The 12,148-nt window shown below is 30.0% G+C and overlaps 1 protein-coding gene across 1 annotated transcript in view; it reads left to right on the top strand.

Moving 5' to 3' along the window:
- The first annotated feature begins 11,880 nt into the window (after positions 1–11,880).
- The window catches only part of LOC134711600 (stimulator of interferon genes protein-like), a 135,848-nt gene continuing 135,580 nt past the window's right edge, over positions 11,881–12,148 (top strand). The window contains exon 1 of the mRNA XM_063572293.1: positions 11,881–11,986. The gene's annotated coding sequence lies outside the window, so the exon portion shown is untranslated. The remainder of the gene's footprint in view (positions 11,987–12,148) is intronic.

Raw genomic sequence — 12,148 nt, 5'->3', positions numbered from 1 at the left:
AGGATGTCCGATCAATCAACCATCATATTCAAGTTAGTCACTAAAAATGGATCTCGATTTGAAATATTTTGGTATCAAATTAATTTGGTAGTTTTTACAAACTAAAAGATAATTGACAATGTTCCATTTTTATTTCATCTCCAAGTGTAAATATAAAAAAATGTTCTCAACTTATTAAACGAAGCTATAAAGGACAAAACTCTGTGTTAGGAATCAATTACAAGTTTGGCTTCCTCGATTTATTTGTCGATTTTTATTGGTTGATAATTTCTTGAACAGTTTCAATCAACTATATTTTCGATTTTTTCAGATCTGTAGTAGATAGACATTGTTTTAAAATACCAATAAATTTCACCTATTTACCTACATCATTAAGTCAAGCAAACTTCGACAATAACTCACCTTCGGTGCTGTCATAGTGAAAATAAATGTGAATTGTGGCTGCGAGAACTAAGCACGTGTGTATACATAAACATATACTGTAAAAAGTTTGAAAATATTTTGTCAAAGATTATATTTAGAACCAATCCGCGATGGTAACCATTCAGCGTTATGTAACTTTGATTTTAGTAATGTTTTTTACTAACTCTATGTGTGCTGTTTGGGTTTCAGGACCACATACTTGTAAAGGAATTCTATATAGTGTGAATACAAAAAGCATAAAAGAAAGACGGAAGATACCAAAGGGATACTTTAACTTATAAGGCTATGACGAGGTAAAAACGGAAGACGAAATAAACACAATCAACGGTCTATTTAAGACAAATTCGAAAACTAAAAACTGAGCGACAGTTTAGTAACAAGCAAGCTAGCCAAATTTATAACCTTTACTTACACACTCAATGCATTTTGCTGTAATGATAATATCTTCAACTCATTGTCAGTCTTATCACATCACCTATTTTTATTTGGACATTATACAGGGCGGTGCCAATTACTAACAAGGTGGTCTTTTTTATATTGATTTCGTTTGTAAATACTGCAGCTATAAATTGTTTCAGTTATAGTAATATAAATGCAAATAAAATTGAAAATGGAAATGGGGAATATGTCAAAGAGACAACAACCCGACCAAATAAAAAAACAACAGCCGAAGGTCACCAACAGGTCTTAAATGTAGCGAGAAATTCCCGCACCCATACTAATTTCCAAATTGTACACAAGAAACTAAAATTAAAATAATACTCATATGAATTTTCTATCATCCCTTCGTGAGCATAAAATTTCGAAGATAATTGACTTGACATTGAAAGTCATGGCAGGAAATTTCACTTTTTTACTATATTTTGATAATAAAGACAACAGAAAGTATTTCTATAGATGCAGAATAAACTACGTTATTGTCTTTTTATCCGATAGTTAAAAATAATCATTAAGACTTTATTTAGATGGTTTCAAAACCCGTCTTTGTCAAAGTGTAAATGTACTATGGAAATCTAGAACAAGGTATATGTGTTCTGTCACATATCAGATCTTTGTAGTGGATTTTCATAATCATTCAGTATAAGTGTTGTATGAATGTAAAAACTTAGAGAAACTTGAGATTCCGATGACAATTGTTTTGTTACTTACATAGTCCAATATGTATACTAAGATTATAATACAAGGACATTCTTGTGAATATCTAACAGATAAAAGATATTTGTTTAAGTGTTGCCAGAAAAACACTCCCGATAACACAGTTCTTTTCCAATTTGAAATTAAATCCCAAACAAACATGCATCTGTCTATTTTTTTTATAATGATATAGCTCAAAACAACTATATATATGAGTATTATTTACCAAATCTCTTTTGCATAACACATATTCTCTACAACAAAATGTATTCGGAGTAACATTACGGTTGTAACTAGAGAGGAAGGAATTGGTAACCTTTTCAGAGCATCAGAGTTTTTCACAAATGTTTCTTTAGTTAAAAGTGTAGTGAATATAATAACCAGTGGAGATCAAGGATTTTTCCAAAGAGTGAAATAAGGGGACGGACTGAAAATCAAGCCTTCTCGATAAGAAACTTTATAGATTCAGAACAGATATTCATTTTAAGAAATCATTTTAATTATCTTTCACTTTTTTAAGAATAGATCATTTTACAATATAGTGTTAATTTAAGCTGTAGTATTAAAACAAGGATCCACAAAGGCTCATATTTCGCTTAAAACAGACTATGATAATGTTTGTGAATATGTAGAAAAGAAAGATCCTAAAACTAAAATGTTTGTGCTGTCAACGTATCTGATTTGATATGTGTGCGAAGTATTTGTTTTCCCTCTCGTGTAAAGGTGGTGTAAAATAAATAAAAAGGGTTGTGGTAATCTTCAACAATCTTGCATACTATTAGTCTTTACATTAACAACGTCATTAATCTAATGGGGCGTATTTATTTATATATTCAAATTCGACATGAAACAATGTACATTTGTATATTTAAAGATAGACATTATACATAAATTAAATTAATTGAATTCAGCATAAGTCTACATTGGAAATCCACATTATAAGCGTCCGCTTCTGTATGGAATTTTAATTGGCACCCAACTGAAGAGTTTTCTTAGAGTAAACAAAGAAACACCCGAGACCTTTAAATAAATCTATGATATATCATCATTCATTGTCTGTCGCCTGAAATTATAATTAAGAGCCTAATATTTAAACTAAAGCTATGATCAGTAGGACAAGGACATTTTCTTTAACTTGTACTTTACTGAGCTAATGGAAATTCACTTTTTTATCAAGTGTCGTCAGTACAACACACCTGGTTACAAAATGGTACATAATGAAACCTTTGCTCAAATCAGGATTAAAACACCCATACGCTCATGATTCAGGCTGTCATTTTTCTATTTTTAAGACAGATATGAAAGACAATTTTCAGCTACTGTTAACTATATAATCATCGGATAATATATACCCAAAAAATTTTCAAAGGAGTAACAAGGTCCGTATCATACGTGGAGCAAACACAACTAATCCTTACAGAGCATATAAGTTGGTCAAAAGTGTGTGTAGTGTTTTTATATTCTCAGTGTTATGTTCAATAAGAGGGACGAGCTGACAAAAATCAAGAACTACTTTTTTTTTAAATCTTGTACGGATATATAATTACTTACATCTAAGTCATTTGAATTTGTGTGGACAGCTTTGGATTTGGCGATCATACTACAACTCCTTCGTTTTATTTGGATATTTGCAACAAGGTAACGAAATCAAATATTTATCAGTAAAATAAAGCAAAATTAATCAAAATAAAAATCAATATAAAAACATCTTTAAATTATAGTAAGGTGTAAGTGTAAGAGTAAGCTCAATTGGATGTATCACTGTGACTGTTCCGCTAAATAGATGATGTTCTCTCACTAATTAATACAAAAAATTTTGACTATATTGAACGAACAGGTTTTGCCGTGATGAATATTCTAGATCGTAACTTTCCAATTATAAACATTAATTTGTACATAAGCAAACTTCAAGTATTATAGGTAAGTGCATTTATTTGCATAACGATATAAACGATGCCCAGTATGAATGTCTAATTGTCCATTCCTTATAACAACTTCTTTTGTTCAGACATACATATGTAGGTGGTGTAAATAATCTTTAACTTAGATAGTTCTTCGAAAATATATTAGGCTGTGCCATTCAAAGTCTTTAATAAAACATAACACAATGTGACATAATTGGAAAATCCCAAGACCATAGCCTGGATAATTTCAATAAATTAGGCTTTCCTTTCGCTCTACATGTATGTATTTAATAGTATTTTAACGCGCGGTGTTTTCATTTCAATACTTTGTTTCTTTTGTCTTGGGTTAAATGTATTCATCGTTTATTCTTTTCATTATAAGCAAGTTTCAGTCATTTAAATGAACTTAGGATTATAGAATATTTCTAACTGCCAAGCGTACATTTTTGTACTTTCAGTTTCACTTTAACATTAAAGCATTTAAATATCCATGATATAATAATGAAAGAAACTTTTATAAGCGAGTAAGTATGTTTAATTTCTAGATGTTTGTAATCCAAATCATATATGATTTCATAAGAAATAAGGATTGAAAATGATAATTTTTACCCAAAATATGAATCTAGACTTTGAAAAAGAAATACCCTGATCATCCTCAAACTAACAAAAAAATACATATCTTACTTTTGTGTGTGTGCACTCGTACACCTGTCAAATAGTATGTTAGGGCAATCGTACTTCTGTCCAGTATGCATTTAAATTGGAAAACCCAATTAAGTTATATATTAGGCCAGCTGTCGAGTACTAAATACGGATACTATGCAATAACACATATGTTGGCCTCAGAACACAATTATTCTCCCCCTTGGCTACAATGCATTTTTTTATTAAAGTCAAAGTGAATTAAAAAATTTGCACCGCCACAAACATGAAATAAATTTAACTGCTTATAGACCATTATTATTCCAATAAAATATGCTTGTCCCAGGACAATCCATAAGTGCTTTTTCTTTTGAGAGCCGTATTGACATGCCTATGGTAGGATTTGAATCTTGAATAAATGACGAAGGCTAATTTCTACCCTACTTTCATTTAGGCCAAATCACTACTTTCACTTTCAACAATAATTTTTTTCCACATGTTTTACTTATTTCAATATATATGCAACTGTGAGGACCACTTAAATAGTAAACATTTCAAAGATAACAGTAGACATATTACCTAGGAAGAAATACCCCATATAATAATTAGGAACTATATTCCTAGACCACGAACAAAGGGAATTAATTGTGATCTTAGGCCTATTTGACCTCAAAAAATTAAAATATTCTCATGAAACTTCACAGTTACTTAGCATGATATCTTAGTAGAATAAATGCCAAATTTTATTACATTCTGACAAGTATTAAAAAAGTTTGGAAGGTTTTTATATGAGTATATCTGTCTGCGGAACATGCTATTTGCAAAGTGTTAAGAATTCAGTCAATATTTGATTCAGAAAATATTTTTTGGGGTACTTTATTACCAAAATAAGCCTTGATCCAGTAAACATAAACTGTCTTTAGTTGAAATGAGACAACTTCTAAAGCAAACTGCCACTTATGTGGCATTACCTTTCAAATTTATATATCTATGGTTATTAAATCAGAATTGGTCAGTATGGTAAAGGAACAGACATAAAAAGCACAATTGTGGATGAATAAACACTAAAAAATTGATTTATTCCCTTTATTCTATCCCACTCATTGGTTATTTACTTCTAAACAACTAAAAGTAATTTAGACTTGAAAATTTTAAATTTTTGAGACATTTTACTTTTCATATTTTTAAATGTCTCTGTATGTTATGTTATGTCCCTGGGATCAACTCACTTTTGTTAAACCTTATTAAATTTGCATTTATAAAGTACCCTAATTCATTTAATGAAATAATGTGGTGCATTCTTGCAATTTTATTCCTCTAATGTTCATTAGAAATCATGTAAACTATAAAAAAAAATGCCAAAATCTGCCTCATATGCCCAAATATGGAAAAATGTCTTGTTTTGATACATTTTGTGAAATTTCTTTTATCTTTCTTAAAAAGTTATCAGACAAAGATCATGTTATACCTGTTAGACCCTTTAGTTACAATAATTGTGTGTTGTCCAAACTCATCTCCTAGGCCTCAGAACACAATTATTCTCCCCCTTGGCTACAATGCATTTTTTGATTAAAGTCAAAGTGAATTAAAAAATTTGCACCGCCACAAACATGAAATAAATTTAACTGCTTATAGACCATTATTATTCCAATAAAATATGCTTGTCCCAGGACAATCCATAAGTGCTTTTTCTTTTGAGAGCCGTATTGACATGCCTATGGTAGGATTTGAATCTTGAATAAATGACGAAGGCTAATTTCTACCCTACTTTCATTTAGGCCAAATCACTACTTTCACTTTCAACAATAATTTTTTTCCACATGTTTTACTTATTTCAATATATATGCAACTGTGAGGACCACTTAAATAGTAAACATTTCAAAGATAACAGTAGACATATTACCTAGGAAGAAATACCCCATATAATAATTAGGAACTATATTCCTAGACCACGAACAAAGGGAATTAATTGTGATCTTAGGCCTGTTAATTACATTTTCTCAATAGTACTTCAAGGGAAATATGATTCGCCACATCCGTTGTATTGAAATTAAACACATAAGTTCAATAACTGTATTATAGAAATTATATATTATTCAAATGTCCCATCTACAGTAAAAACTTGCAGGGACTCTTTGGTGGTTTTTTTTTCGGTCTGTTGATCCGTATGTCAGTCAATTTGTTAGTCCATCCGTCCCGTATCACAATAAAGGTTTGGTTTAAGATACTTTTGCATCATATCAGCACATTGTAGAATAAATATTAAGATTAACAAAACTGTTAAAAAGTAATAAAATAAAAATATTGAACTCCGAGGAAAAATCTAAACGAAAAGTCCTTAATCAAAATTAATGGCAAAATCAAAAGCTTAAACACATCAAACGAGCGTATTACATCTGTCATATTCCTAGAAAATGCATAGCATCAGAAAATTGATGATTTATACTTGGTTTTATAGCCAGCTTACCTCTCACTTGTATGGCAGTTGCATAAAATTCCATTATATTGGTAACAATAGTGAACAAAACAAACAGACATAATAGGTTAACATGTAAAAAATAAGAGTACATGATTCAAAACATTGTGTTATACATGTTATAACTAGTCTTTAAATCATTGTTTTTACCAACACTTCATCGTTCAGAAATAGTCCGAGTGGGGCACTGTGTCCTATGAACCCATATTCTTCAAACATGCATCTATCTTTTTTTTGTATTTAAAGTCCCTGCGTTCATGCTTTAAATCCAACTGCAAAATCGCATCCTTCATATACGAAGTTTATTAGTGCAATCGTATACCAGTAAATTACTTCTTGATTTACGTTGCTTACTTTTTTTCTTTTTTTATATTTGGGCGTCACTTGTGAGTCTTATATTTAAAAAAAAAAGTGCTTTTTGTGAAAATTAATAACATGTCAAGTAATATTTCAGAGCCCCTCTTCAAATGTTCATAAGTATATCGGTATTTTTTAGGTTTAGATTTTACAACTGTTTCTCAAATATTGGCATTATTGTCTTCCAACTTCTTATATTTTATTTTTACTCAAATTTTTAAATAAAAAAACCAGAATGCACAGTGTCTGTTCTCCTTAAAAAGTGGATGACTGATAAGTTGGTGTGTGTATATGTAATGCAGTTAGTTATCAAAGGTACCAGGCTTATATTTTAATACGCAATACACGCGTTTCGCCTACATAAGACTTACCAGTGACGCTCATATCAAAATAGTTTAAAATTCAAACAAGTTATTGCAAATAAATTGAATCTTCTTTAAATAAGCAAAAAAAAACACCAAATCAGTAATTCGTCGACTCGCATATATCGATACACCCTTTTTTGGTTTGCCTGCATATTTCAACTAAGAGTAACTTATTATATTGTTTTTGTTTTGTAAAAATAATGACATTTTGGTGACATGTCATTATCATGATTATTGAAAAAATCAAGATATGTTCATAAATAGTTTTATATTTGACGTTTCCTTCAAATTTAACTTCTTATTCTGAATTTCATACAACTGTATCCTTTAAAGGTAATTTGATATCATATTAAAAACCTATTCATAGACGTTATGTTCTTATTATTTAAGCTTAACCGAACATAAATTATTTAGTCAATTAACTCAACACATATGTATACTATAGGAATGTGCTCTCCGTGTGAGTAGCACACTTTAATACTTTATTCATTCTCAAACATCAAAACCATTTATCAAAATATTTTTTTAAAATGTTCTACATCTAATAATTATTTTCAGACAAATATATCACACAAAATTTCACCAATACACAGTCCGTATCGGAACTCCATCCAACAAAATTCAAAATTTACGACAATCTACAAAACATAGTAAATACATTATTATTACAAATTATCAAACTGACTAACAAAATCTATCAAATGGGTGGGGTGGGGTATATGTATAACGAAACGAAATTACGCTATTCAAAAAGGCAAAATATCGAATAACTTGTTATCGAAATATCTGTTATTTATAATACAATTCTGCACGAGAGTCACGATCCTACCCTCATGTATACTGGTAGGATACCTGCATTTCGATATACAATAGCCAATCAAATCATACAAAAGCAAACCAGGTATGCAACCATGTGCTCGTCAACGCGTGTTGAACATAAACAAACACAGACATGTGCTTCCGATACTATTAATAAATATTTGTCAGATGACATCTATTTGATGGAGGAACAATACTTAGTTTTTCTTTATCATGTATATCTTCAATTACAACCTCATGTTTTAATTGTATTTAATAATGAATACTTTCAATATTTGTAAAGCTACGAGATTAATATAAACTCAGAACAATAGTATCATTTTGTAACCTATTTATAGAATAGGCTAAGCATAGATGAAGGGGTTTTTGGTTGCTCTGTTTTTAGTTTTCTATGTAATGTATTATGCATATGTTTGTCTTCTCATCGTATTTCGTTTTTTTTTTCTTTTTGCCATTGCTTTGTCTTTTACCTCAACTTGATCAAGAGCTTTTCGTTCTTTGAACATGTGTCGTAATGTATAAGCCTTGTATCTTTGATGATTAAAAAAATGTTAATAAATTAAAATGCATATATAAACCTTACAAATAGAATATCCTCAAATATGTCTTGCATATGGTACAGAAAAGGCCAAAAAGAGGCAGTGAAGCAGACGGATCAAGTATGTTTGTCCCTATTATTCCCTTTTTTAAATATACTTTTTCAGTATTAACATCCATTATATATAGCCAAAATGGAAAACATTAGTTAACCATTCGTGTAACGTATTTGCGATGGTTTCATTAACTCCGTGTATATTTATATTTAGGTGACGAAATTTCTCTGTTCATTAGACAAACAAAGGGCAGATCAACTAGAGCTTTTGCATAATGAAGAGTGTTTAAACATTTACTGCATGTCAAGATATGAGAATTTTGTTTTCCTTTACATTTTCTTCAATAAACTCACCATAGATACCAGTATTGAAATTTTGTATTTACGCCAGACGCTCATTTTGTCTACAAAAGACTCATTAGTGACGCTCGAATAAAAAAAATGTTAAAAAGACAAAATAAAGTACGAAGTTGAAGAGCATTGAAGACCAAAAATCCCAAACATTTTACCAAATACAGCTTAGTATTTAAAAAATTTAAACTTTTGTTGACAGTTAATTTATAATTATGAATATATCAATGATAACTCAGGTCAACACAGCAGTGCTGACTACTGGGCTATTGATGATAAATGACATAGAATATCAAACTAGAAATTTAATTTTGTTATGTATTAGATAAAGTACAAATGAAACATAGAATTTTCCTCTAATCGTTCTAAATAATTATATAAAGATATCATGTTGCAAAAAGTTAAAAAGTCATAATCTCCTGGAAATATCAGTTGTATTTCATTCGTTTTCCTTATATACATAGTACGTGATATTTACATTTTATTTACACAAGCAAACATACTTTATATTTTGTCGAAAAGTTTCGTTTTCCACTTTGATTGTACATTAAGTCACGTGCACTCTTATTGCTTCGTTCTATATAATAGGAATGTTTTGAAATTAATTTCATCTGCTATTTGAGTAAATGCTGATCTGTTATTTTGAATTTGTGATTTTGTTATTCGATAACTGACTTTCCTTTTTGAATTTCCCTTGGAGTTCGGTATTTTTGTTATCTTGCTTTTTTAGTACAAACTTATTAAAGAAATATATTGATTGTATTTTTCTCTTACATTGTGGGCAAATGTAATATTTTCGATTATCTTACTTGCTAGCTGAACCGTGAAGTCGTTATTACGTTAGGTAAACTACCCTCCTTTAAGAGTAGAAAAATCCGACAGATAACCAATTTACATATCTTAAGGACTAGGCTACTTCCAAAGGAGGAAAGTATATCTTACTCAAAATTGACTTCACGGTTCAGCTAGCAAGCAAGCTAACCAAAGATATTCAAAATATTATAGTGTAGAGATATAAACTCATCATTTATATCAGGTTTTAAATTTTGATTTCTAATGCCTTTCAACTTCGTCCGTCATTTAGTCTTAAACCACATTGTGCGCATGAAGTTGTACGTCCTATAATTTTTCCCATTAGATTCCATAGTCTTTGACTCTGAAAACGGATATTTTATGCATCTTTGCAAACCTAAATAATTCCATTAAGTATTTATTGAAGAACCCACAAAAGCTTGACGTTCAAAATAGTTAATATCAAGCGGTCTTTGGTCATTGGTCATTGGTCTTTAAAATATAACTAAGGAGCCTCGGTGACCAATGGTCTAAGTAGTTACTACTGGAATCACTAGCCAGTCAACACTAAGGTTAAGAGTTTGAAAAAAGTAAAATCACAAAAATACTGAACTCCAAGGAAAATTCAAAAAGGAAAGTCCACAACCACGCTCGTACAGGTGCACTTGACTCCAATCTTAATTGACTAGGATTGTCAGTTTTCCTATCTATTTTCGGTGGTTTACTCCTAGCACTCCAGCTATCTCCACTTATAATATCTGGCTGTCACGAAATAGATCAAAAGCCTGTACCAAATCAGAAATATGACAGCTGTTATCTATTCGTTTGATGTGTTTGAGCTTTTGATTTTGCCATTTTATTAGGGACTTTCCGTTTTGAATTTTCCACGGTGATCTTACTTTTTGCATATGATTGCTTACATCGAGTTCATTTTAATTTTGGTGGATAGTTCTCTCATTGGTAAGAATACCACATCTCACTATTTATTCAAGGAATAAACAGTCAACGTATTAATAAAAACAATAGAAATCAATATAAACTAAATCTTGAAGTTTCAGGAATGTGTGCGAGTTCTGTACGTGTTGTGGGTCCGACTTTTTCAGCAATTACGTCTAACTATCTACACATTTTGCCTATGTTTTTTGTCAAAATTGTTAGTGCGTGTTAGGATTTTGTCATTGATGAAAACAATTCATCTTTTTATCAATTTTAACAATATAGTTATTTATATATTTCGTCGGTAACTTAAAGTTTAACAAAATAGTTGAGTGTAATAATTGAGCACGACAACAAATTGGTTACCCAGTAGAAATGTCCCATTGATACAAAGTTTCTTTTAAATATCCAAATTGATAATTTGTTAAGTTGAGGGTTATATTATTCAGTTTGTATATGTCATTATAATACCATTTGAAACGGGTGGATTATCAATCCCATATTTATATCCTATTTTCCAACTTAATGATAAAAAGTCCTCATTCAAACAAAACCAGAAAATACCCAATCCATATAATCATACTGAATTGGTACAACTAGACTGTCCTTTTAAATCGAAGTATTTATTTTAAAATATTGTTTATAACTTCTTGTTTCTATTTCCTTGTTTAAATATATACATATGTCCTATTAATCTTCATCATTCGCACTTACAAGGGGTATAAAAGATCGCAAGATTAAAATATTTTCACACTGAAAAGCGTACATTTTGAAATTTGACACTTTCTTTTCAATTTTTATTTTTAATTGATTGAAAATTTAAAAAAAAACACGTATAATCATTAAGATATATAAGTACACATTTAACAAAATATGTAAATCTTAAGATTTGGATGAATGGATAAAAAGAAGTTAATTTAAAAAGTTTGTTTATTCTTCTTTTTTAAGAAAAATATAAAGATTATCATAATGACTTAAAGATCTGAGTATTATAGCAACCCGCACATTATGTTATGTTTCCGTGTGCTCACTCCTACATAGTTTGCATATGTTAGTGCACTCGTACTTACATAACCTATATATGAATAGGAAATTCCCAGTCTTATTCTATTCATTAAAATTTCTGTAAATCATTTTTATTCTTTCAATATCTTCAGGTCATAATATATAGTATAGAAATGTCCAAAGATTAAAGGTAAGTTACTATTATTTAATTTATGCCACTGAATTTGAGACCACCGCGGATTCATTGGGGACACACTTATATATATATAAAAATATGTTGTGTACATTAATGATATTCTTACACAGTTTAATGTCACTCTACAAGAATTGATGATCAAAATATTTTGTGTCG

Source organism: Mytilus trossulus, chromosome 3 (genome assembly GCF_036588685.1).
Source record: "Mytilus trossulus isolate FHL-02 chromosome 3, PNRI_Mtr1.1.1.hap1, whole genome shotgun sequence".
Taxonomy (NCBI): Eukaryota; Metazoa; Mollusca; class Bivalvia; order Mytilida; family Mytilidae; genus Mytilus; species Mytilus trossulus.
Note: the sequence above shows the minus strand (reverse complement) of the source record. Positions and strands in the feature narration are given on the sequence as shown.